Source organism: Amblyraja radiata, chromosome 20, assembly GCF_010909765.2.
Source record: "Amblyraja radiata isolate CabotCenter1 chromosome 20, sAmbRad1.1.pri, whole genome shotgun sequence".
Classification (NCBI taxonomy): Eukaryota; Metazoa; Chordata; class Chondrichthyes; order Rajiformes; family Rajidae; genus Amblyraja; species Amblyraja radiata.
Window position 1 is genome coordinate 42,587,516 of NC_045975.1, and position 25,035 is coordinate 42,612,550.

Consider the following 25,035-nt stretch of genomic DNA (forward strand, 5'->3'; position numbering starts at 1 on the left):
CATTATACCAACAATGATGGTTTCTTCATTGATCTGTTAGCTTTCTTTAATATGTGCCATTTATAATACTTGCCATTACGTTTTAACTCTTGAAATAAAATAGCCACCTGGAGTCTATCACCATCAATACAATTTGCTACATTTCACAAGGAAATCCACTTTAGGAAAAAGCTTCAATGCTTTTATCACAAAGCACCTGCATCTCGACTAGTGGGAGCTGAAGACTCGGTGGGAAATTAAAGGGCCTGTCCCACTTACATGATTTTTTCGGCCCGTAATAGTCACAGCAGATCGCCGAAAATGTTCAACATGTTGAAAATCCAGTGGCGACCAGAAAAAGGTACGACTCTGTATGGTGGTGAGTAGTCGTCCAAAGAGTCGTACCTTTTCTGGTCGGCGCTGGATTTTCAACATGTTAAACATTTTTGGCGACCTGCTGTGACTATGACGGGTGCTGGCAGGCCGCCGAAGAAATCGTGTAAGTGTGACAGGCCCTTAACTTATTTTTTTCATGCAGTTTTTTCAAAGGCATTTGGATGGGTACATGGATAGGAAAGGATTAGAGGGATATGGGCCAGACATGGGCAGGTTTAATATCACGTGAAATGTTTTTGTTGCGTGCTATCCAGTCAGCGGAAAGACAACACATGATTACAATCGAGACATCCACAGTGCACAGATACATGAAAAAGGGAATAACACGAATAATGTTCACTGCAAGATAAAGTCCAGTAAAGTACGATCAAAGATAGTCTCCAGTGAGGTAGATGGTGGTCAGGACTGTTCTCAAGTTGTTGGTAGAATCATTCAGTTGCCTGCTAACAGCCCAACAGCCCCAGATGGGGGATCTTGGTTAGCATCGGCATGTTGGGCTGAAGGGCCTGTTTCCATGCTGTATGACCCTATGTGGGCATCAAGCAGGGATTGGATGTGATTTGGGAGTGATGCAATTCTGACTGGAGCATGTTTCTGTCTCATTGCACCCATTCAGACGTGGACAATGACCCAACTTGTCCACGTTGACCAAAGTCATTCCCATCTGCCTGCGTTTGACCCACATCTCTCTAAACTTTTCCTATCCATGTACCACTTCAAGTGTTTTTGTACATGTTGTTATAGTAACTGCCTCAACTACCTCCTCTGGCAGCTCGTTCCATACATCCACCACCCTCTGGTTCCTATTAAATCTTTCCCCTCTCACCTTATAGCTATGCCCTCTGGTTTTTGGCTCCTCCACCATGGAAAAAAAACTGTACATTCACCTTATCTATTCCCCTTGTGATTTTGTATGCCTGTATAAGATCACCCCTCAGCCTTCTGCCCTCCAAGGAATAAAGTCCTGGCCTGCTCAACCTCTCCCTATAGCTCAGGCCCTCGAGTCCTGGCAACATCCTCGTAAACCTTCTCTGCACCCTTTCCAACTCAGAGTAGAATAACATTTTCTGGCAGGTGGGCTTTGTTTTTAGCCTGCGAGTATTGCCAAGTTGAAAATCCTATCGTGACTAAATATTTTTGTGGAGCCTTAAACATGCGCAATATATTTTGTGTAATTTGTAAGATTTTTCTGTTTGGCAAATCAAGCCCATTTTATAAAATGCAAATATGTCACAGTTTTTAGCACGTTGTAATTATAGCCGTAACAATGTAGTATTTTCCTGAGCTGTATTATGTACCAGTCATTAAGGGCTTTCAAAGCTTAACAATGATAAAGCACCTGGTCTTGTTACCATCGTTAAATTCATAAAACTCTTTTCTTCAGCAGTGAATCGGGGTATAATTGTACGAGATACATCAGGTCAGAGAAGCTATATTGTACACAGATATAATTAGCCCAGCCAGCAAGCTTCTTATTTTAAGTGCAGTGGGATATGCTGATTATTAAGAAGTCTGCAAAATATGTAGGCTGCCACATATCAGGATCTTGCTGTGTTGTCGTTAATATACACATATTTAAAAGGCAGAAAACATTGCACAAAACTATGAAAGAGTCAGTTGTTTCAAACTGTGACGCTTTCATGCAACCATTATCTACATTTTATGCAAAGGGTCTCTGACCTCAGAGTGCCATCTTTTGTTGCATTAACTGTTTGAAGTTGAATAAATGTGATAACATCAAAGCAACTGAATGTACAAATAAACTTTTCATCTGCATTATAACAAAGTCAATGTTTCAAAACAAAATAAGGGGAAAGGTACAGGGGAGATTACGATATTGCCATTTCAAAATATTGCTGCTATTTAATTATTAAGTCTTCAGTTCCTTATGAACTGGCCTTGGGAATTTTAAATTATTTTACAGTGTTTGATGTTTGCTACCTGTTAGAAGAGCATGGAAATTCTTACAACTTTGCTTATTCGGGTCTGGTTTCCTCTCATGGTAAGATGCTTACAACCCTTAGAGTAATGCATTTCTTATGCAGCTTCCAGCAAAAATACATCTTTTATTCCATATAATGTCAACATTGAATTTGTGAGAAATTTGGGGAGTAAGCATGTTCTTCCACTCATTTTCTTGCCCAGGTCAATGATAGGTGTTATTGCTAAATCAGATTCAACATTTAATTCAGATTGCACTTTAGCTTAGTGTTACATAGTATGGAGACTCGCCCTTTAGCCCAACTCGCCCATGTCGAGCAGGATGCCCCACCTGAGCTTGTCCCACCTGCCTGCGTTTAGGCCTCATCTCTCTGACCTTTTCCTATCCATGTCCCTGCCAAGTGTCTCTTAAATGTAATTGTACCTGCCTCGCCGACCTCTCCTGGCTGCTCCTTTCACCTGCCCACCACCGTCCTGCATTACCTCATCAATGTTTTCGCCATCAACATGCCTTCTTGACACCAGGAGCAGGTTAATTTAGTTTCTGAGTGGTTACAATCACAACAATTTACATTACAATGTTCTTCAAACATTCTTGATCATTTCCACCTTGTCCCAGTGACGGTACAGACTGCTACCACATTCCAGCCTCTCTAAAAATGTTAAACACCATTATTTTGTTTTCCGTGAAACATGCCTTTACTGCTCATGCAGACCGGGGCATTATGACAAAAGAACACTGTCTGGGTGGTCTGAAGGCCGTGTATCTGCGCTGCATCTCTAAAATATAAAGACTAAAGTCTAAAGATCAGTACAGCACAGGAGCAGGCCCTTTGGCCCACAACGTCTATGCCGAATAGGGTTGCCAACTGTCCCGTATTAGCCAGGACATCCCGTATTTTGGGCTAAATTGGTTTGTCCCGTACGGGACCGCCCCTGTCCCGTATTTGACTGCTGCAACTCGGGTCGAGGGGACTGTCGGTTTGGAGCGCTGCGTCCGGCCCCGCCTCACCCGTCCCGACGTAGTGCAGCCCATGGAGTGCAGCAGCAGCAGCGCCTGGCCCGTGGCCCCGTCGGTCCGACCTTCAGACCTTCGCTTCCCGCCGACACCACCGCCCCTCCTTCTCATGGCCGATCACCGGTTCACGAGTTGGATGGGGCGCTGGACTTTGCGAGCGGCGTCGCGTGGCCCCCCCCCCCCCCCCCCGGCACCCGGGCCAAAACTCCTCAGCTGGCCCGCCGGCTGGGCTTTGTGTGCAGTCCGGCACCCGGGACAACTCATCATTCACCCAGTCACGGCCGAGTCGGTTAACGAATTGCCGTCGGGAATTTGTCCCGTATTTTGACAATTTGTCCCTTATTTGGGAGTGAGAAAGTTGGCGACCATATTGTCAAACATGATGCCAATGTTAAACTAATCTCCTCTGCCTGCACGTGATCCATATCTCCCCATTCCCTGCATATCCACGTGCCTATCTGAAGGTCTCTTAAATACTACCGTCGTATCTGCCTCCACCACCACCCCTGGCAGCGTGTTCCAAGCATCCACCACCCTCTGTGTAAAAAAGCCTGCCCTGCACACACAACTCCTTTAAACTTTGTCCCGCTCATATTAAATGCATGCTCTCTGACTGACTACGCTATTTATGCCTGCCATAATTTTATACACTTCCAGCAGGTCTCCCCCCAACATCCAGTCCCAGAGGAAACAATACAAGTTAGTCCAACCCTTTCTTGTAGCTGATACCCACTAATATCTATAATAGACAGAATAAACTCAGTCTTTCAAAAATGGGCCTGAGTTGTTCTGGTGTGTAGGAAGGAAGATAGACACAAAGTGGTGGAGTAACTCAACGGGTCAGGCAGCATCTTTAGTTTAGTTTAGTTTAGTTTAGAGATACAATGTGGTAACAGGTCCTTCGGCCCACGGAGTCTGCATCGACCAGCGATCCCCACACACTAGGGCCAATTTTACATTTATACTGATCCAATTAACCTACAAACAAACCTGTGCGGCTTTGGAGTGTGGGAGGAAACCGAGGATCTCTGAGAAAACCCACGCAGGTCACGGGGAGAACGTGCAAACTCCATACAGACAGGACCCGTAGTCAGGATGGAACCCGGGTCCGTGGCGCTGTAAGGCAGCGACTCTACGACTCGCCACCATCCCGCCCCTCTCTGGAGAAAACGGATGGGTGACGTTTCAGGTCGGGACCCTTCATCAGACAGACGGACACACAGTCACAACTCTAAATGTCACCCATGCTTTTTCTACATGAGTTGATCCAGGTCGGCCTGTCGGGTGCCTGGGAATGTGCTGCCTGGAGTCTAGAATCAATATAGTATTCGTCACGGTGAGGAAACATCCCTCTTCTTCAGGTCCATTTGCCATACACAGCTGATGCCAGTTAATGGAGGGGCCTTAATGTGGGTATTACTTCACACACACAACATTTTCGCAGGCACCAATTAATTTCCACTATACATAAATCAAATCTGATGGATTTTGTTTAATGGGAACAATTTAATGTAATGGGAAAACTCGAGTGCATGCTAATTAATAGGGTTTGCCTGTAAACCATTCGGGCAGTAGGCTGTGTGAGTGTCACTGTGGCTGTGACACCATATGCAAGATTCGGAAATATTTAGACTGAGGCTTTGCCTTTTTAACAGAAAAATTATTACATTTCTTTCTCCTGGTGATTTATTGGTGGATATCCTGATATCAACAGACACTGGACTGCGAAAAAAGTGGAAAGAGTGCAGAGGAGATTTACGGGGATGTTGCCAGGGCTCGAGGGCCTGAGCTACAAAGAGAGGTTGGGCAGTCTAGGACTTTATTCGTTGGAGGTGCAGGAGCATTTAAGAGAGGAAAGATTTAATAGGTTCCTGAGGGACAATTTCTTCACGCAGAGGGTGGTTGGTATATGGAACGAGCTGCCATTGAAAGACACCTGGACAGGTACATGGATAGGAAAGGTTTAGATGAATATGGGCCAAATGCAGCAGGTGGGACTAGTGCAGACGGGGTGTTTTAGTCAGGACGGACAAGTTGGGTCAACGTACCCTTTTCTGTGCTGTATGACTATCACTAACAGAACTAAAAACCCTTTGAAATCCTCAGTTGGTCAGGCAGCATCTTCGGAAAAGACAGTTAATAGCTGAGGAATTGGGTTGTGTACATCAGTACTTTGTATGTTATAGGGTGAAGGTTTGATTTTACTTCGGAGTCACGTGAGTGACTACGTGAAGAACCCGCTCAGCATGCATGCGCGGCATTACGTTCAGCAGTGCAACAGCGGCCGCATCGGGAGTCAGGCGCTCCCGCTACAGGTGAAAGAACGGACCGTCAGGTAAGCTCTGAGGTCGGGCTTTCTTTCACAGGGAGCCTTCTGCTTTCAGGCAGAGAAGTAAGGCTCTTGGACAAACCTGTCCCCCGCTCGACTTCACGGAGGAGCGTTCCATCTGGGGGGGGACAGCAACAAGGCGGTAGGACCGCTTCCCGGGCGCTCCGCTATTCCCCGACACCGTGCCGAGCCCAGCCCGCTAGCGCCTGAGCAGCGGGCTGGAAGTAAAGCCACGGAAGAGGCGTCCGGCCGGTGGCTTCTGACTTGTCGGACGGGGACGTCTCTCCACCCGCCCGGGGGAGAGACAGCCGCCTGAGCCGCTGGAGCGGCTCCTGGAGCAGGAGCTCCAGCGAGACGCGCTTCATGAGGGGCGCTCTCACAGGGGGAGTTCAGGCACTCCCTCCACAGTGCCTTGTGCACTGCCCATTGCTTCCTCCTTACCGGAGGGTAGCTTTGGTGACCAGGACTGGGCTGGTCAAGAAGAGGGGACGATGGCTGAAGATCTTGGGAGTATGCAAGGGGTGCAGGAACAGGAAGAGCTGCTAGGTGTGGTGGACCGCTACGTGGCAACCCCACGTGCAGGAGACCGTTAAAGGCCAAACCAGCGGCCAGCATTAACCACCTCTCCAACAGGCCCCTACAGGAGAGGTGGTCAATGAGGCCTTAGAAAACTGCAGCGGATCCTCAGGCTCCTGACGTCAGCCATCACATCGTTTGCTCGTTCCGTGGACAAATATGGAGATGACCACAACCTTCGTAAACAAATCATAAAACCTGCCATAAAATCCTAAATTTGTGGGGTTGTGCATACCCCAGCCACTGAGCCAGACCCACTGCTCTTTGGCAAAAACCTCACAAAGCATATGAAGGATGGAAGAGGCTTTTAAAAAACTTTCGGTCTCATGACGGCAGGCCCCGGGACGAGCAAACCAAAAACCAAAAACAATAATTCCTAAGCAGCAGCACCCCATCGCGTCCATCAGTCGACGTCTACCATATGGGACTGGTGTAAAGCTCGGGGTCCGCATTCTATCCTCGGAAGTCTTCTTTAGACCAGGGCCCAGAGCGGACACCATGGAAAATGCGCCACCCCCCAACATCACCGCCACGTCAAACAACGTGCAAGACTCGTTGGACCGGCAGGAAACAGAACAATACCCATAACCATGGAGGTAGGTGGGTCTGGTTTCTACCAGCATATAGAAAATAGGGGCTTAATACTAACAGGGGGGAGATTACACCTGTTTTAAGAAGCACGGGAGTCTTTCACGAGTGATTAGTATATACTCAATGGCATTAGTGGACACAAAATACAATTCATACTAGAAAAATTGCCACCAGTTCAACATTCACCCCAGAGGGTATTTTCCCCTCTCCGTTAAAGAAACGAGAGGGACAAGCTGAACTGGTGAGACTAATTACAAAGGGTATCATGGGAAAACCTGAACCCTTGGAATTCGTATCAAATATTCGTCACTAAACCCAAAAAAGATGGTGTATGTCGCATCATCATTGACTTAACTACACTAAATATGTTTGTTAAGTATATACATTTAAAAATGGAAACGGTTGTTACTGCCAAACAACTAATTTCCAAAGGATACTTCATGGCAAGCATTGATCTTAAAGATGTTTACTATTTAGTACCATTCACAAGGATCATCGCAGATTCCTGAAATTTACCTGGATGGGGCAGCTATGGCAGTTTAAAGCGTTACCCAATGGGTTCACATCAGCCCAAGATTATTCACTAGGATACTAAAACCAGCTCTGGCAATATTCAGAAGACAAAAACATATTGTCATGGCATATCTTGATGATATCTTAAATAATAGGCAAGACCATGGAATTGACTATGTTAGCTGTATCAGCTACCAAACAGTTATTCGAAACCCTGGGATTGTCTTACATCCAGATAAATCTAAGGAAGCCATCCACAATCATGGACTACTTGGGCTTCACAATTAATTCAGTCTACGTGACTGTAACATTGCCAAGAGACAAAACAGTTGAATTGGCACAATCATGCAACAATTTAATGATTCGGACCTTTGCACTGTCAAAACTTACAAAGAGCAAAGGCACCAAAACGACATACAGGTCATTATGATCGTGTCATAAAGTTACCCACTGTAGCAATATCAGAACTACAGTGGTGGGCAAAAAACGTTTGGCATAGTTTCAGCCCTATTATCATCACTAACCCTACGTTAGTTATCCAAACAGATGCCAGTGCTCAAGGCTGGGGAGCAACTAACTCTATATCCAGCACAAGTAGTAGATGGACTAACCCAGAGTCATCGTTACCACTTACACTGGGCATTAATTATCTAGAGATGTTGGGTGACTTTTATGGTTTAAAAGCATATGCACAAATATGCATCACTTGCATGTACGGTTACAAATAGATAATACTACGGTATATGGGTGGCATAAAATAGTAAGATTAAACGAGAACTTACCAGTTTGAAGTTTGATCTGTATTTTATGAGGAGTTACGATGAGGGATTACGTGAAGAACCCGCTCAGTGCACAGGCGCGGCATACTTCCAAGCAGCGGTGTGGAATCACAGATAGACACAGTTATTTTGAAGTAAACATAGTAAAGATAAGGAGACATCAATTTATTAGTTTGATCCATATAATGAGGGTGGGAGCGGAGGGCACGTAATCCCTCATTGTAACTCCTCATAAAATACAGATCAAACTTCAAACTGGTAAGTTCTCGTTTAATCTTACTATTTTACTTCGGAGTCACGAGAGTGACTACGTGAAGATTTCAAAGCTCTGTGATTTCAAACCGTGTAACAGTTTCATTTCACTCACTGCCGAAGTTCTTGAGGGAGGAAGTGTTATCGTAATGAACCAATGAGTCTATTTGTAGAAAAACACAATGGTATTTTTTAAACAATAACAACAAAGAATTAAGTTGCTCCCCTGGGCTTAAATTAAATATTTGCAGTTCGTAAATCTTTACTGCAAATAAACCAGGTTTTGCCAACGGCTTATTATAAAATTTCTGAACGGTCTTTTCCCTTCCCACCATCCTGCTGTAGCCAGGATGTGGTGTATAGGCATGTCCATTCTTTAGCAGTCGACATGGATGCTGCCCTGGTGGAATAAAATTTGTACATGTTAGTGTTTATCCCAGCAGTTTCTAGCACCTGCTTGAGCCATCTCGCAATGGTTTGGCTCGTACCCCACCATAAGGTTTTTGTGACTGACCCACAAGGCTTTTCATCTCCCTCGAATATTCTGGTTGTGTCTATGTAGGATAGTAGGTAGGTCATGGCACATAACCGTGGTTCTGGTGGGTAAGCCACGACTGGATTAGGTGTTCCTGGTCTGCTCTGTTTGACCAGTCGCTGGATAACGACAGATCTGGTCTGGAGCTGTGATCATGTTGTCCAGTCGCAATAGGTGTAGTGACTGGACCCTCTGAGCGGATACAAGTGCCATCAACCTAAGCGTCTTTAGTGTAGCTTGCTCGAGGCCGGGGGATCTGGCTGGTGGCCATTCTTTGAGATATGTCAGGACCACACTGATATCCCAAATATGGGTATACCTGGGCTTAGGGCTTGATATTGTAAATGCCCTTCATCAGTTTTACCACCAGTGGATGGGATCCCATCGCCTGTTGTCCTGCCGCTGGTTTGAGATAAGCAGAAAGAGCACTCTGCGCTGTGTTGATGGCACTGTAGCTGATCCCTACATCGTGGTGTAGATGGCCAGGAACTCCAGTGTGTTGGTGGCTGTAGCTGTTGCGTATGTTGTCCATGTTTCCTGGCAGTACTTCTCCCTTTTTTGATGCTGGTTAAGTACTGCCTCTTGGTGGATGTTCGAAGGGATGCCGACATGGTGGTGATGGTTTGTTTGGACAATCCCAGTTCCAGGTAAGGTCTGTTCAAACTTGCAACCCTGGCGTTTAATTTTCTCATGGCATGGGTGTTTAGCTTACCTGGTAGGTAAGTAGCTGATAGCAAAATATGTCTTTCGACATACCATTGCCAAATCATGTTGACCAATTTGTCGCATGATAATGATTTTATGCCACCCATATGGTTAATATAAGCCATCACCGTAGTATTTATCAATTTGTAACCGAACATGCAAGTGCTGCATATTAGATACATATGCTTTTAAACCATAAAAGGCGCCCAACATCTCTAGATAGTTAATGCCCAGTGTAAGTAGTAATGATGACTCTAGTTTAGTCCATCTACCATTTGTGCTGGATATGGAGTTAGTCGCTCCCCAGCCTTGAGCACTGGCATCTGTTTGAATAACTAAAGTAGGGTTAGTGATAAAGATAGGGCTGAAACTATGCCAAACGTTTTCTGCCCACCACTGTAGCTCTGATATTGCTTCAGTGGGTAAGTTCATGACACGATCATAGTGACCTGTATGTCGTTTTATTGCCCGTACCTTTGCTCTCTGTAAAAAGAGAGCCATTTTGTACAGTGCCATTTTGATAGTGCAAAGGTCCGAATTGTGTAGCCGGAAATGCTGCTACCATTTCCCCAATTACTCTTGCTACTTGTCGAATAGTTGGTCGCTCGTTGACCATTAATTTGTTGCATGATTGTGCTAATTCAACCATTTTTGCCTTTGGCAAGGTAACAGTCATATGGACTGAGTTAATTGTGAAGCCCAGGTAGTCCATGATAGTGGATGGCTTCAACTTAGATTTATCTGGATGTAGGACGAACCCCTGAGTTTCGAGGAGCTGTTTTGTAGCTGATACTGCTGCCACAGCCAATTCCATCGTTTTCCCTACTATGAGAATATCCTCCAGATATGCCATGACAATATGTTTTTGTTTTCTTAGTATTGCCATGGCTGGGTTCAATATTTTGGTGAATAATCTTGGGCTGAAGTTCGCCCATAGGGCAATGCTTTGTACCATCCAGATAAATTTTAGGTATCTGCGATGATCCTTGTATATGGGTACTAGATAGTAAGCATCTTTAAGATAAATGCTTGCCATGAAGTGTCCTTTGGAATTCAGTTGTTTGGCAGTAACATATGTCTCCATTTTGAAATGTATATACTTAACAAATTTGTTTAGTGATGTTAAGTCAATGATGATGCGACAGACACCATCTTTTTTGGTTTTAGTGAATATATTCGATACAATTTCCAAAGGTTCATGTTTGGTCTTTTCGATGACCCCCTTTGTGATAAGTCTCACCAGTTCAGCTTGTCCCTCACGTTTCTCTTTGACGGAGGGAGGAATACCCTTTGGGGCCATTGTTGAACTGGCGGCGTTTTTTCTGACATGAATTGTATTTTATATCCTGTAATGTTGTTGAGTATATACTTGTCACTCGTGACCATACCCCATGCTTCTTTAAACAAGTGTAATCTCCCCCCTGTTAATAAAGCACCCTTATTCTCTATATGCTGGTAGGGACCAGACCCACCTACCTCCATGGTTATTGGCGATTCTGTTTCTTCATTTTCCTGAAGATTTTGTTCTGACGTGCTGGCGATGTTGGGGGGAGGCGCATTTTCCAGAGGGTCCGCTGCGGGCCCTGATCTGAAAGATCTTTGGGGATAATGTGCGGACCCCAAGCGTTCACCAGTCCCATATTGCGGACGTCGACTGGTGGATGCCGTGGGGTGCTGCCACTTGGGTATCGGAGGTCTTGGTTTGCTCGTCCCGGGGCCTGCCCTCATTAGGCCGAAGGTTTTTGATGCTTCCTGCATCTCTTTCAGTTTTTATTGAAATCTTTCCCAAATGGCAGCGCGTCCGTCTCCGCAGCTGGGGCTTTACACACGCCAGCAAATTTGGGATTGAGGGCAGGTCTTATGTTTCCCTCCGGAGATTGTTGATCTCAAATTGTGTGGTACACATTAATGCCAGCACATCCTGCTGGCAGGTATCCATCTCCGTGCTCTCCACGGAACGAGCAAAGGCTGTGATGGCTGACGTCAGGAGCCTTAGGATCCGCTGTAGCTTGAGTTCTTGGGTCTGGATGTGTGACCCACATGCCCCCAGATTTGGCTGTTGACACTTTTTACTTTGAGGGCCTCACCGTTTTCTGGTGCTGTGTTGTTTCAGCACCTCAGCGAGCACCTTTTCCAGTAATGGTTGATGCTGGCCGCCATTCTTGGTTCCAGCGGTGCTCCAGCCCGTGGGGTTGCTACAAGCGGTCCATCACACCCAACAGCTCTTCATGTTCCTGCACCCCTGGCATACTCCCGAATTCGTCCGCCTGCCCCTGTTCCAGACCAGCCCAGCCCTGGTCACCAATGCTAGCCTCCAGTAATGAGGGAGCAAAGGGCAGTGCATGAGGCACTGTGGAGGGGGTGCCTGACCTCCCTCCGCGAGAGCGCTCTTTCTGCGCATCTCGCTGGAACTGCTCCAATTGCTGTTGGATGCAGCTCAGGCGGCTGTCTCTCCTCCATTTAGGTGGAGACATGTCCCCGTCCGACGAATCGGACGCCACCGGCCGGATGCCTGTTCGGATGGCTAGACATCCAGCCCGCAGTTCAGGCACTAGCGGGACTGGGCGTGGCGCGGTGATGGGGATAGCGGGGCGACCGGTAATTGTTCCTACCGCCTGTTGCTGCCCCCCCTTGCAATGGAACGCTCCTCTGCTGGAGTCGAGCGGGGAACAGGTTCTTCTGGAGCTTTTGCCTTGTAGTAGCGAGAGCGCCCCTCAAGCAGCGCGTCTCGCAGGCACTTGCTCCGTGAGCCGCTCCAGCGGCTCAGGCGGCTCTCTCTCCCCCCGTGCGGGTGGAGAGACGTCCCGTCCGACATCGGGAACACCTGCCGGATGCCTCTCGAGTGGCTATGCGTCCAGCCCGCTGCTTCAGGTACTAGCGGGCTGGCCTCGGCACGGTGTCGGGGAATTACGGAATACCGGGTCGCTCCTACCGCCTGTTGCTGCCCCCCTCCCCAACGGGAAAACGGGGGACAGTTTTGTTCCAGAGCCTTTTTCTCTGCCTGTAAAAACACAAGCAGAAAAAGGCTCACCTGTAAAAGAAAACCCGACCTCAGGGTACTCACCTGACGGTCCGGTTCATCCTGTAACGGGACAGCCTAACTCCCGTTGCAAGCCGCTGTTGCACTGCTGGCGTAATGCCGCGCCTGCGCACTGAGTGGGTTCTTCACGTAGTCACTCACGTGACTCCGAAGTAAAATCAGTATCATGCGACAGGTTGGTCAACACAATTTGGCAATGGTGTGTCCAAAGACATATTTGGCTATCAGCAACTTACCTGCCAGGTAAGCTAAATACAGTGGCAGACACCAGGTCACGTAAATTTAATGACAACATCGAATGGATGTTAAACCCCAAAATATTTGCAAAGGTTATCAAGCAATATGGCACCCCAGATATCGATTTATTTGCATCAAGGCTAAATCACCAGGTACCTATGTATGTCGCTTGGGAACCAGACCCTGAGGCAACAGGGGTAGATGCGTTCGCGCTGGATTGGGGAAATTCTTCTTCTATGCATTTCCTCCCTTCTGCCTCATCAGTTGGGGACTACGCACAGTACAAATGGACTCTGCTTCAGGTATTTTGATAGTACACGTCTGGCCTACACAGCCATGGTTCCCAATACTCCATGATATGGTTGTTGAAACTCCGATGGTATTCCCCAGTGACCCAGAGTTATTAACACCCAGTGTCGGGCACAAGCCACCCGTGCCATGAACAAATCAAACTCCTGGGTTCCAGATTCTGCACAAACCACCTCTGGGACTGGGATTATCATAACAAACCGTCGACACCATGTCAGCATCCCTCCGAACATCCACTGAAAAACAGCACTTGTCCAGCATCAAAAAATGGGAGAAGTACTGCTTGGATACAGGGACCACCTACTCAACCGCTACAGTTACCAACGTACTGGAATTCCTGGTGAACCTTCACCACGATGAAGGACTCAGCTACAGAGCCATCAACACAGCTAGAAGTGCCCTGCCTGTCTATTTAAAACCAGCTCCAGGACAACAGGCCATGGGGTCCCACCCACTGGTGGTCAAACTAATCAAGGGTATTTACAACTCTAACCCCCTAGACCAAGGTACACCCATACATGGGATGTCAGTGTGGTCCTGACATAGCTCAGGGGATAGCCACCAGCCAGATCCCTCAACCTGGAACAATCTATGCTCAAAACACTCATGTTGATGGCACTTGTATCTGCACAGAGGGTCCAGTCACTACACCTATTGCGACTGGACACCATGCTCACAGCTCCAGACCAGATCTCTGTCGTTATCCAGGGACTGATCAAACAGAGCAGACCAGGAACACCTAATCCAGTCGTGGAATTCCGGGCTTACCCGCCAGAACCACGGTTATGTGCCATGACCCACCTACTATCCTACATAGACACAACCAAAAATATTCGAGGGAGATGAAAAGCCTTGTGGGTCAGTCATAAAAAACCTTATGGTCGGGTGACGAGCCAAACCATTGCGAGATGGCTCAAGCAGGTGCTAAAAGCTGCTGGGATAAACGCTAACATGTACAAATCTCATTCCACCAGGGCAGCATCCACGTCGACGGCTAAAAGAATGGACGTGCCTATAGACCACATCCTGACTACAGCAGGATGGTGGGGGGAAAGACCGTTCAGAAATTTTATAATAAGCCATTGGCAAAACCTGTTTTATATGCAGAAAAGATTTTACAGACTGCAAATATTTAATTTAAGCCCAGGTGAGCAATTTAATTTCTTTGTTGTTATTGTTAAAAAATACCATTGTGTTTTTTCTACAAACAGATTCATTGGTTGATTACGATAACACACTTCCTCCCTCAAGGACTTCGGCAGTGCGTGAAGTAAAACTGTTACACGGTTTGAAATCACAGAGCTTTGAAGTCTTCACGTAGTACTCACGTGACTCCGAAGTAAAATAGTAAGATTAAACGAGAACTTACTAGTTTGAAGTTTGATCTGTATTTTATGAGGAGTTACGATGAGGGATTACGTGCCCTCCGCTCCCACCCTCAATAATATGGGTCAAACTGATAAACTGATGTCTCCTTTTCTTTACTATGTTTACTTCAATAACTGTGTCTATCTGTGATTCCACACCGCTGCTTTGAAGTATGCCGCGCATGCGTGCTGAGCGGGTTCTTCACGTAATCCCTCATCGTAACTCCTCATAAAATACAGATCATACTTCAAACTGTTAAGTTCTCGTTTAATCTTACTATTTTGACTGGAACTGCCTCACCTGGACCCACATCAGTCTACCTACATGGATCAATAGTGGATATGATCTTGCTTCTCCACTGCACTGGGACCACTTTGAGAGTAAGAGCACAAACGTCACTCACTCTGCTCCGCCCCCCCCCCCGTACTCGCACCTCCCAGCCTCCAGTCACACATTTCCCTTTTATCCCCCCTCTCCCTCCCCCCCCCCACCCCCGCTCCCACCGCTTCAGCTAATATCCTTCCCTCCACCTGTACATTTCACTCCTCCTCCCAGCCTCCAAGCAAATTCGTGAAGCGTTCCATATTTTTTTAAAGACTGGATAGACTCGGTTTGTACTCGCTAGAATTTAGAAGATTGAGGGGGATCTTATAGAAACTTACAAAATTCTTAAGGGGTTGAACAGGCTAGATGCAGGAAGATTGTTCCCGATGTTGGGGAAGTCCAGGACAAGGGGTCACAGTTTAAGGATAAAGGGGAAATCTTTTAGGACCGAGATGAGGAAAACTTTTTTCACACAGAGAGTGGTGAATCTGTGGAATTCTCTCCCGCAGAAGGTAGTTGAGGCCAGTTCATTGGCTACATTTAAGAGGGAGTTAAATGTGGCCCTTGTGGCTAAAGGGATCAGGGGGTATGGAGAGAAGGCAGGTACAGGATATTGAGTTGGATGATCAGCCATGATCATATTGAATAGCGGTGCAGGCTCGGAGGGCCGAATGGCCTACTCCTGCACCTATTTTCTATGTTTCTATGTTTCTCCTTATCTCACACACTTGTCTCCTTTTCACCTCTAGCCTTTGTCACTTACTCCACCCATCTTCCAATCAACCCCCCCCCCCCCCCCACCCATCACCTGTATCCACATATCACTTGTCCTGCCCCCACATCTCTTTTCCAGCTTTCTCTCCCCTCCTCCATCAGTCTGAAGAAGGGTCCCGATCCAATAGGTCGTCTGTCCATTTCTTTCCACAGATACTGCCTGACCCGCTGAGTTCCTCCAGCACTCTGTGCTTTGCTGCAGGTTCCAGGCCTGCAGTTCCTCGTGTCTCTCAGTGGCTACAGTTATGGGGAGAGAAACTTCACGGAAGTGCGAGGAAATGTAACAAAAATGCAGAAAGCTGTGCCCTGCACTGGAGAGATTAGTTTCCACATACCTGTCCAAATGTCTTTTAAATGTTGTTATAGTACCTGCCTCAAGTACCTCCTCTGGCAGCTCATTCCATATAACCACCACACTCAGAGTGAAAAAGTTGCCCCTCGGGTTCCGATTAAATCTCTCCCCTCTCACCTTATAATAATAATAATAATGGATGGGATTTATATAGCGCCTTTCTAATACTCAAGGCGCTTTACATCGCATTATTCATTCACTCCTCAGTCACACTCGGTGGTGGTAAGCTACTCTGTAGCCACAGCTGCCCTGGGGCAGACTGACGGAAGCGTGGCTGCCAATCTGCGCCTACGGCCCCTCCGACCACCACCAATCACTCACACACATTCACACACATTCACACACAGGCAAAGGTGGGTGAAGTGTCTTGCCCAAGGACACAACGACAGTATGCACTCCAAGCGGGATTCGAACCGGCTACCTTCCGGTTGCCAGCTGAACACTTAGCCCATTGTACCATCTGTCATCCCAAACCTTAAACCCATGCCCTCTGATCCTTCATTCTCCTACCCTGAGAAAAAAACACTATTCATCCTATCTTTTTCTCTCTGACTTTTACACCTCTATAAGATCATCCCTCAGCCTCTTGCACTCCAAGGAATAAAGTCCTAGCCTGCCCAACTTCTCCCTATAGCTCAAGCACCCGAGTCCTGGCAACATCCTCGTAAATCTTCTCTGCACCCTTTCTATCTTAACGCCGTCTTTCCTATAACAAGAACAAAACTGTGCACTGTACTCCAGTCTGTCAAAGCCTATCTCGAATTTTAAATGTTCTCGATGAGACTGAAGCACTGTATTATTTGCAAAATGTGCAAAAATATTATGTGCAAAATGCCTGAAATTTAACTGCTTTTAGATCCGTACAGATAAATTTGATTGATTAATTAATAAATTGATAGGCAAACAGGCCTATGGAGCCCACGCCGACCATCGATCACTCTTGTCAGCAGCGGCCTCTGCAGTCCGTCTGTCTTTTTATTGTTTTCTGTCTTGTTCTATGTAGTTTTTATAGTTTTTTTTGTCGGGGTATGTGTGTGGGGGTGGGGTGGGGGAACTTTAAGGTCTTTCCCCTGCACTGGAGACCCGACCTTTTCTTTGTCGGGTCTCCGTTGTCGTTGGGGCTGCAACGTGGAGCGGCCTCCAACAGGAATGACCTGGGGCTCCAGTCGCGGAGCTGCGGATTTACTCACCATCACGGAGCTGGCCGAGTCCGGAGCGGGTGTAGCTGTGGTGGAGCGCTGCTGTGACCCGACACCCGGAGTTTCGGAAGCTCCTACCGCAGGTCTGTGGACAGTAATACCGGGAGCCCGCGGGTCCCTGGTGGGAGACCGCTTTTCTGGGCTTCCGCAGCGGCGACTTCTCCCGCCGGAGTTGCGGAGTTGAAGATTACCTGGAGAGGGGCCTACATCACCGCCCCGCGCGGCTTGGAATGGCCGCGGGACTTTGTGAGCGCCCGCCGGGGCTCCAACACCAAGACCATGGCCTTGCATCACCCGGCGTGGCTTTAATGGCTGCGGGACATTTAACATCGCCCGCCGAGGGCTTTGACTCTGTCTTTGACTCTGACATGGGGGGGAGAGGGGAGTGCAGGTGAGAGATATGTTTAAGTTTTGCCTTCCATCACAGTGAGGAGGACTCACTGTGATGGATGTTTATGTGAATTGAATTGTGTTGGTGTGTGTCTTGGTTCTTTTTTTGTATGGCTGCAGAAACCAAATAAAAGGTATTGTATTGTATTGTACTAGTTTCTACATTATCCCACATTCTCATCCACTCTCCACACACCAGGAGCAATTTACAGAGGGCCAATTAACCCACAAACCCGCACGTCTTTGGGATGTGGGAGGAAACCGGAGCACCCGGACGAAACCCACGCGATCACAGGGAGAACGTGCAAACTCCAGACAGACAGCACCCGAGGTCAGGATCGAATCTGGGTCTTGCGCTGTGAGGCAGTGGCTCTACCAGCTGTGCCTCTGTGCCAGCCTGATCTTGAAGCAATCTTATATCCATTGTATCCAGTAGCCATCATTCGGGAAGTTTCGCTGAGTCTTTATTTTACCTTAGATTTTAGACCTTAGAGATACAGCGCGGAAACCGGCCCTTCGGCCCATCGAGTCTGCGCTATCCCCAAACTAGGAAACCAAATTCCAGTTATTTCTCCATATTGTTGTTTTGTCTGTGATCTCATCCCATCGCCCCCCTGCCCTCCCCCCTCCCTTCCCAATTTCCTACAATACAACATGTACTGTGACTCACTTTACAATCTACTGAGTTTTGAGGTAGTTGTATTTAGAATTTTTTCTTTGCTTTCGTTGTTGCAACTGCGTTCATCAAAGGTTTTCTCCACTTCCCTTTAGGAGTGGCCCCCACTGCTCCACCCAGCACCCACAAAGGGGGCTGAATCTATTGCAATCATCTCAAACCCTTCTACAAGTACAGCCCAGTGCACAGTCATCCTTCAACATAATGTAGTGGAAACCTGCTTGGATGATAGAGTTGATAGTGGTTGCTAGCTGTCTTTTCATTAATACTCTAAAGCAATCAAGTGAGAACTATCAGCCCTTCAATTCAATTTGAATCCAGCATCTGCCAGGATGTTATTGTGAATCTGAACAAAATTGATAGTAATGTGTAATTAATTCCCAAAGTAAAGGTATGCATTTAATAGCTATTGAATGACATGATTCTGTGACTAAATTTCAAAGGGTTGCTGCTACTGAACTGTTCAGTAGTTCGACAGACCAATTTCAAATGGTTTCTTAATCTTAAACATTAACTGCAGCTCAACCTGTGCTGTGATTTGTAAATTTACTTCCCAACATGGAATTAAGCTGCCAGTTTTGATCACGATCTCAACGGGTTTTGGAAAGGGAAAAAACGTCCAGTTATATCGTGCTTTTGACAACCTCTGCATGCCCCACCACGTCTTGCAGCTGATGAACTCTATCAGGCAGCACTGTCGCTCTCAACAAAGCTGGGTAAATGTTTTTTAGTTTAGAGTTGAGAGTTTTAGAGAATCAGCATGGAAACAGGCCCTTCGGCACACGGAGTCCGAGCCGACCAGTGATCACCCGCACACTACGACCAACCTACACACACTGAGGACAATTTACAATTTTTACCAAAGCCACATTAACCTACAAACCTGTACGTCTTTGTAATGTGGGAGGAAGCTGGAGCACCCGGAGAAAATCCATGGGGAGAACGTACAAACTCCATACAGACAGCACCTGAGGTCAGGATCGAACCAGGGTTTCTGGCGCTCCAAGGCAGCAACTCTACCGTGCAGCCCCTTTGTCAGAGTTCATTCTGCCAAATTCTAGCCTATTTTGGAAAATCTACACATGTAGGTGTCAGGATATGACGAGCAACACAGTGGCACAGCGGGTAGAGCTGCTGTCTCACACCGTGAGAAACCCGGGTTCAATCCTGACTTCAGGTGGTGTCTGTGCGTGGTGTTTGCACTTTCCTCCTGTGACCACGTGGGTTTCCTGCAGGTTCCCCGGTTTTCTCCCACACCCCAAAGACGTGCGGGTTTGTGGGTTAATCGACCCTTTGTAAATTGCCCCTAGTGTGTAGGGAGTGGATGAGAAAGTGGAATAACACAGAACTAGTGTAAAAGGATGATCGATGGTCAGGGTGGACTATTTGGGCCAAAGGGCCTGTTTCCTAAATGACTACATGTTCAAATCACAAAGTCCAGGTGAAACTCAGTGAGTCAGGTAACATCTGATGAGGGAACCCTTCTTCAGTTTAAAGACTGAAACATCCATTCCCTCCGCAGATGCTACTTGACCTGCTGAGTTCCTCCAGCACGTTATGCTTTGCTCAAGATTCCAGCATCTGCAATTAATTCAGTGCAGAAACAGCCCCCTCAGCCCACCGAGTCTACACCGCCCAGTCATTCCCGCACATTAATTATCCTACACACTCTAGGGACAATTTACAATTTTACCAAGCCAATTTACCTACAAACCTGCACGTATTTGGATTGTGCCCACATATGACTGCATGGATCTTTGGTTTAAGTTAATTATTGTCATATGCACTGAGGTACAGTGAAAAACGTTGTTTTGCTTTCTATCCAAAAAGATCAGATAGGCCATACATAAATGCAATCGTCAAACTCGTACAATAGATAGAGCAAAGGAGATATTGCAAGATTTTCTTTGCAGTGCAATCTAATATGAGTCTAAATACTTCACATTGAAGAGAGAGTTAGCCTGTTTCTGACCATCTCACACCAAAAAAAATGGATATGATACATGCGGATTAGCTATTACCATCAGCTTGTAACACGTGCAAACGTGGCTTCCTGCCTAAAGACAACTCTACTGAATGGGTGCTGGGAATCCAGGGATATGGGTTAGGTGCGGTTAGATAAGAGATGGTCTTGGCATCATTGTTGGCACAGACGTTGTGGGCCGAAGGGCCTGTTCATGTGCCATTCTATTTCAGTGTTCCGTTCTGACAATGAAAAACTCCTGACTCTTGAAACGTGACTAGCTTCTGCGCCCTACGTATATCTACCTCACCGTAAGCCAGGCTGGCCAAGGAAGTGGGAGACACAGAGAAAGTGGGTCTGAAAAAGGGTCCTGACCTGAAACGTCATCTGTTAATCAATCTCCAGAAGGGTCCCGACTCGAAACTCCGTCTGACAGGCAGCATAAACGAAAGGTCCCGCCCCGAAACGTCACCTGTCCATATTTCTCCACAGATGCTGCCTGACCCGTTGAGCTCTTCCTACACCTGTGCAAAAATAATAATGAGATATGGGCTCAAGGGTCTAGGTTTTGTCAAGCAAGCTGATGACGCAAGCAAGCAAGCAAGCAAGCAAGGCCAGCATGTCAGAGAGTGTGGGTAACACAGATATCTGGGATGTCTGTACAAAACTAAGTCTCCCCACCCCACTTGCCTCCTTATGTAAAGAGTCCCATTAAAATCCCAGACCCTTGAGTCCATATCTCATTATTATTTTGCAACATAATTTAACTTCAGTGCTGCTCACTCACTGAACAAATTCAGCTTTGGCCAACTGGGACAACAGTGCAGAAATGTATTAATTTTATTTTATACACGAATGAAAATTAATTTGGATTAAGGAAGAAATTTATAAGCATCGGCTATTCTATACCAAGGCCTTAATTTTTCACCTCATCTCACTTTGCACATAACTGAATTCTAAATGTTTCCACGGTTCCAGGGACAGTGTTAGTGCGAAGTGTTGACTCATTTAACATAATCACCATCTTATAATGAAACTGTTAATATTAGGATGACAAGAATCATTTTTGTTTTGCCGAGGGCATTGGATACAGTTAGGTGGTGGTGAGAGGAGCGTAATTACCAAAGCTGACAAACTTGCTTCATTCTCTGACAACTCCGTTTTCCCCCCTTCCCCTGCAAGGGATACATTCAGGCAGAGTGTCACCACGTCGATATGGAAATGAAGTGAGTTTGAGGGATTACTGAGGCTCTGTAATTCCTCCTGACGGGGCTATGGTGACAAGGCGCCACATCATCCCCCCTCTCCTGGCAAAGCAGACTGACTTGCTGTTGATGCATTCAGTTGGCGAAATCAATTAAAATGTAAGCAAATGCTATTTACATCTCACGCCTATCCTTATACATGACGAGTGTTTGAAGGCTCTGGGTCTGTACTCGCTGGAGTCGAGACGGATGAGAGGGAATCTCATTGAAATGTAGCGAATAATGAAAGGCCAGGATAGTGTGGGAATGGAATGGATGTTACCTGTAGGGAGAGAGTCAGAGGGTAGATACAAAATGCTGGAGTAACTCAGCGGGACAGGCAGCATCTCTGGAGAGAAGGAAAGGGTGATGTTTTAGGTCGAGACCCTTCTTCAGACCCTAGGATCAGAGGGCACAGTCTCAGAATAAAAAGACTAAAGGGCCTGTCCCACTTGCATGCGATTGCGTGCATTTGGCGCGACCAACGGGAAGCGGAGGTCGCGCGAAGTTCACGCTAAGTTCGCGCTAAGTTCGCGCGTGATGTCATTTAGGCATATAAAGGGGGGTTGCTGGCTGCTATTCCATGATCATCATGGAAGAGATGCAGACTGCATTGCTGCAACAGCAACAGAGACTTCTGTTAGCAGCAGCCCTCATGCTTACAAATCAGCTGGGCAGGAGGCAGGGCCACTGAATTTGGGCAGCGCGCGGCGTCGGGTGGTGACATCATCACGCAACGCCACGCCGGGCGGTGACGTCATCACGCAACGCCACTCGCTAGGCGTACGCCGTCAATACTCTGCGTACGCCGTCAAAACGCTGCGTACTACTGCAATGCGCCTGAATGCGTACGCGGGTCGACAGGCCGTTGGCACGCGAAGATTTCGGTCACTGCAGAAATTTCGGAGCCCCGCGCGATGTCGGGACCAGCCCCGCACAACTCCATTCCCCTCCGCGCTTCTAAGTGGGACCGGCCCCACGCGGCCATACGGTGCCCGTACGCCTCAAGCGACCACAAGGTCGTGGGACAGGCCCTTTACCGTTAGAATGGAGATGAGGAGACATTTGTTTAGCCAGAGGGTTGTGAATCTGTGGAATTCATTGCCACCGATGGCTGTGGAGGCTAAGTTATGGGGATTTTTAATGTGCAGATTGATAGGTTCTTGATTAATAAGGATGTCAAAGGTTATGGGGAGAAGGCAGGAGAATGGGGTTGAGAGGGAAAGATAGATCAGCCATGATTCAATGGTGGAGCGGACTCGATGGGCCGAATGGCCTAATTCTGCTCCAATGTTTTATTCGTTGTCACCAATCCGTTGCTTACTGTAAACCTTCACACCACTGCATACCGTTACAAGTTAATCAAGTGTTGCGGTTTTGCACACTGCTACTGATCTAAGCTTTGAACATTACAGCCTGTGCAATGATGAAATCCTAGACATAGTCATACAACATGGAAACAGGCCTTTCGGCCTAACTCATCCATGCCGAACATGATGCCCCATCTAAATTAGTCCCATCTGCCTACGTTTTGGCATAGGATCCCCTACGGGGATTTGAGTATAGGAGCAGGGAGGTTCTACTGCAGTTGTACAGGGTCTTGGTGAGACCACACCTGGAGTATTGCGTACAGTTTTGGTCTCCTAATCTGAGGAAGGACATTCTTGCCATAGAGGGAGTACAGAGAAGTTTCACCAGTCTGATTCCTGGGATGTCAGGACTTTCATATGAAGAAAGACTGGATAGACGGTTTGTACTCGCTAGAATTTAGAAGATTGAAGGGGGATCTTATAGAAACTTACAAAATTCTTAAGGGGTTGGTCAGGCTAGATGCAGGAAGATTGTTCCCGATGTTGGGGAAGTCCAGAACAAGGGGTCACAGTTTAAGGATAAGGGGGAAATCTTTTAGGACCGAGATGAAGAAAACATTTTTCACACAGAGAGTGGTGAATCTCTGGAATTCTCTGCCACAGAAGGTAGTTGAGGCCAGTTCATTGGCTATATTTAAGAGGGAGTTAGATGTGGCCCTTGTGGCTAAAGGGATCAGGCGGTATGGAGAGAAGGCAGGGATGGGATACTGAGTTGGATGATCAGCCATGATCATATTGAATGGCGGTGCAGGCTCGAAGGGCCGAATGGCCTACTCCTGCACCTATTTTCTATGTTTCTATGTTTTACCCATATCTCTCTCAACCTTTCCAATCCATTAAACTGCCCATATGTTCTTTAATTGTTGTTATATTCCCTGCCTCAACTACCTCTTCTAGCAGCCCGCACTAGTACCCACTACCCTCTGTGTGAAAAGGTTGCTCCTTAGGTTCCTGTGAAATCTTTCTCCTCTCACCTTAAACCTATGCCCTCTGGTTCTTGATTCCCCTTCCCTGGGTAAAAGATACTGCATTCACCCTATCTATTCCCCTCGTGTTTTTTTTACACCTCTCTGCGATCATTCCTCAGCCTCCTGCGCTCCAAAGAGTAAAGTCCAAGTCTGCCCAACCTCTCCCTATATGCTCTGGCCCTCGATTTCTGGGAACATCCTCTGGGAACATCTCTGTGCTATTTTCCAGCTTAATGGGATCTTTCCTGTAGCAGGCTTTCGAGGTGTACTGCAGTGATTTGACTGAACATCATATAATGTTGCAATGAAGTAGTAAACACTGCCCAGTTCATCATGAGGTCTGACTTCCCTTCCATCGAGGAGATCTATCGCAGTCGCTGCCTCAAAAAGGCTGGCAGCATCATCAAGGACCCACACCACCCTGGCCACACACTCTTCTCCCTGCTACCTTCAGGTAGAAGGTACAGGAGCCTGAAGACTGCAACAACCAGGTTCAGGAATAGCTACTTCCCCACAGCCATCAGGCTATTAAACTTGGCTTGGACAAAACTCTGAACATTAATAGCCCATTATCTGTTATTTGCACTTTATCAGTTTATTTATTCATGTGTGTATCTATTTATATAATGGTATATGGACACACTGATCTGTTCTGTAGTCAATGCCTACTATGTTCTGTTGTGCTGAAGCAAAGCAAGAATGTCATTGTCCTATCAGGGACACATGACAATAAACTCACTTGAATCTTGAATCTTGAATCTTGAACCACATCTTTCACACACAACAGCAAAGGGGCATAATGGCAGCAATAAGCAAATAGGTAGAAATAATCTCCATGAGGTTATTATCTAAAACAGTTATGAGGGTTTAAAAGATTTTTATTGTTTTCGCTTTGGAGTTTGGCAATTTGTCCTGTTTCTTATTACTCTATCAGAACTTGTTTTATCACAATTTCTGGAGGATTTTAACGTAAAAGTAACAGGATCAAGCTTCCAAAGTGGCGGAAGCATCAATACAGGATGTTTCCAACAGTGCAGAAGGAGGAGGGTTCTTTATTACACAAGAGTCGCAATGAAGAAGCAACCTAATTAAAAGTTAGAGACTCAAGGAACTGCACATGCTGGAATCTTGAGCAAAACACAAAGTGCTGGAGGAACTCATTGGGTCAGGCAGCATCTGTGGAGGGAATGGACTGATTACATTTTGG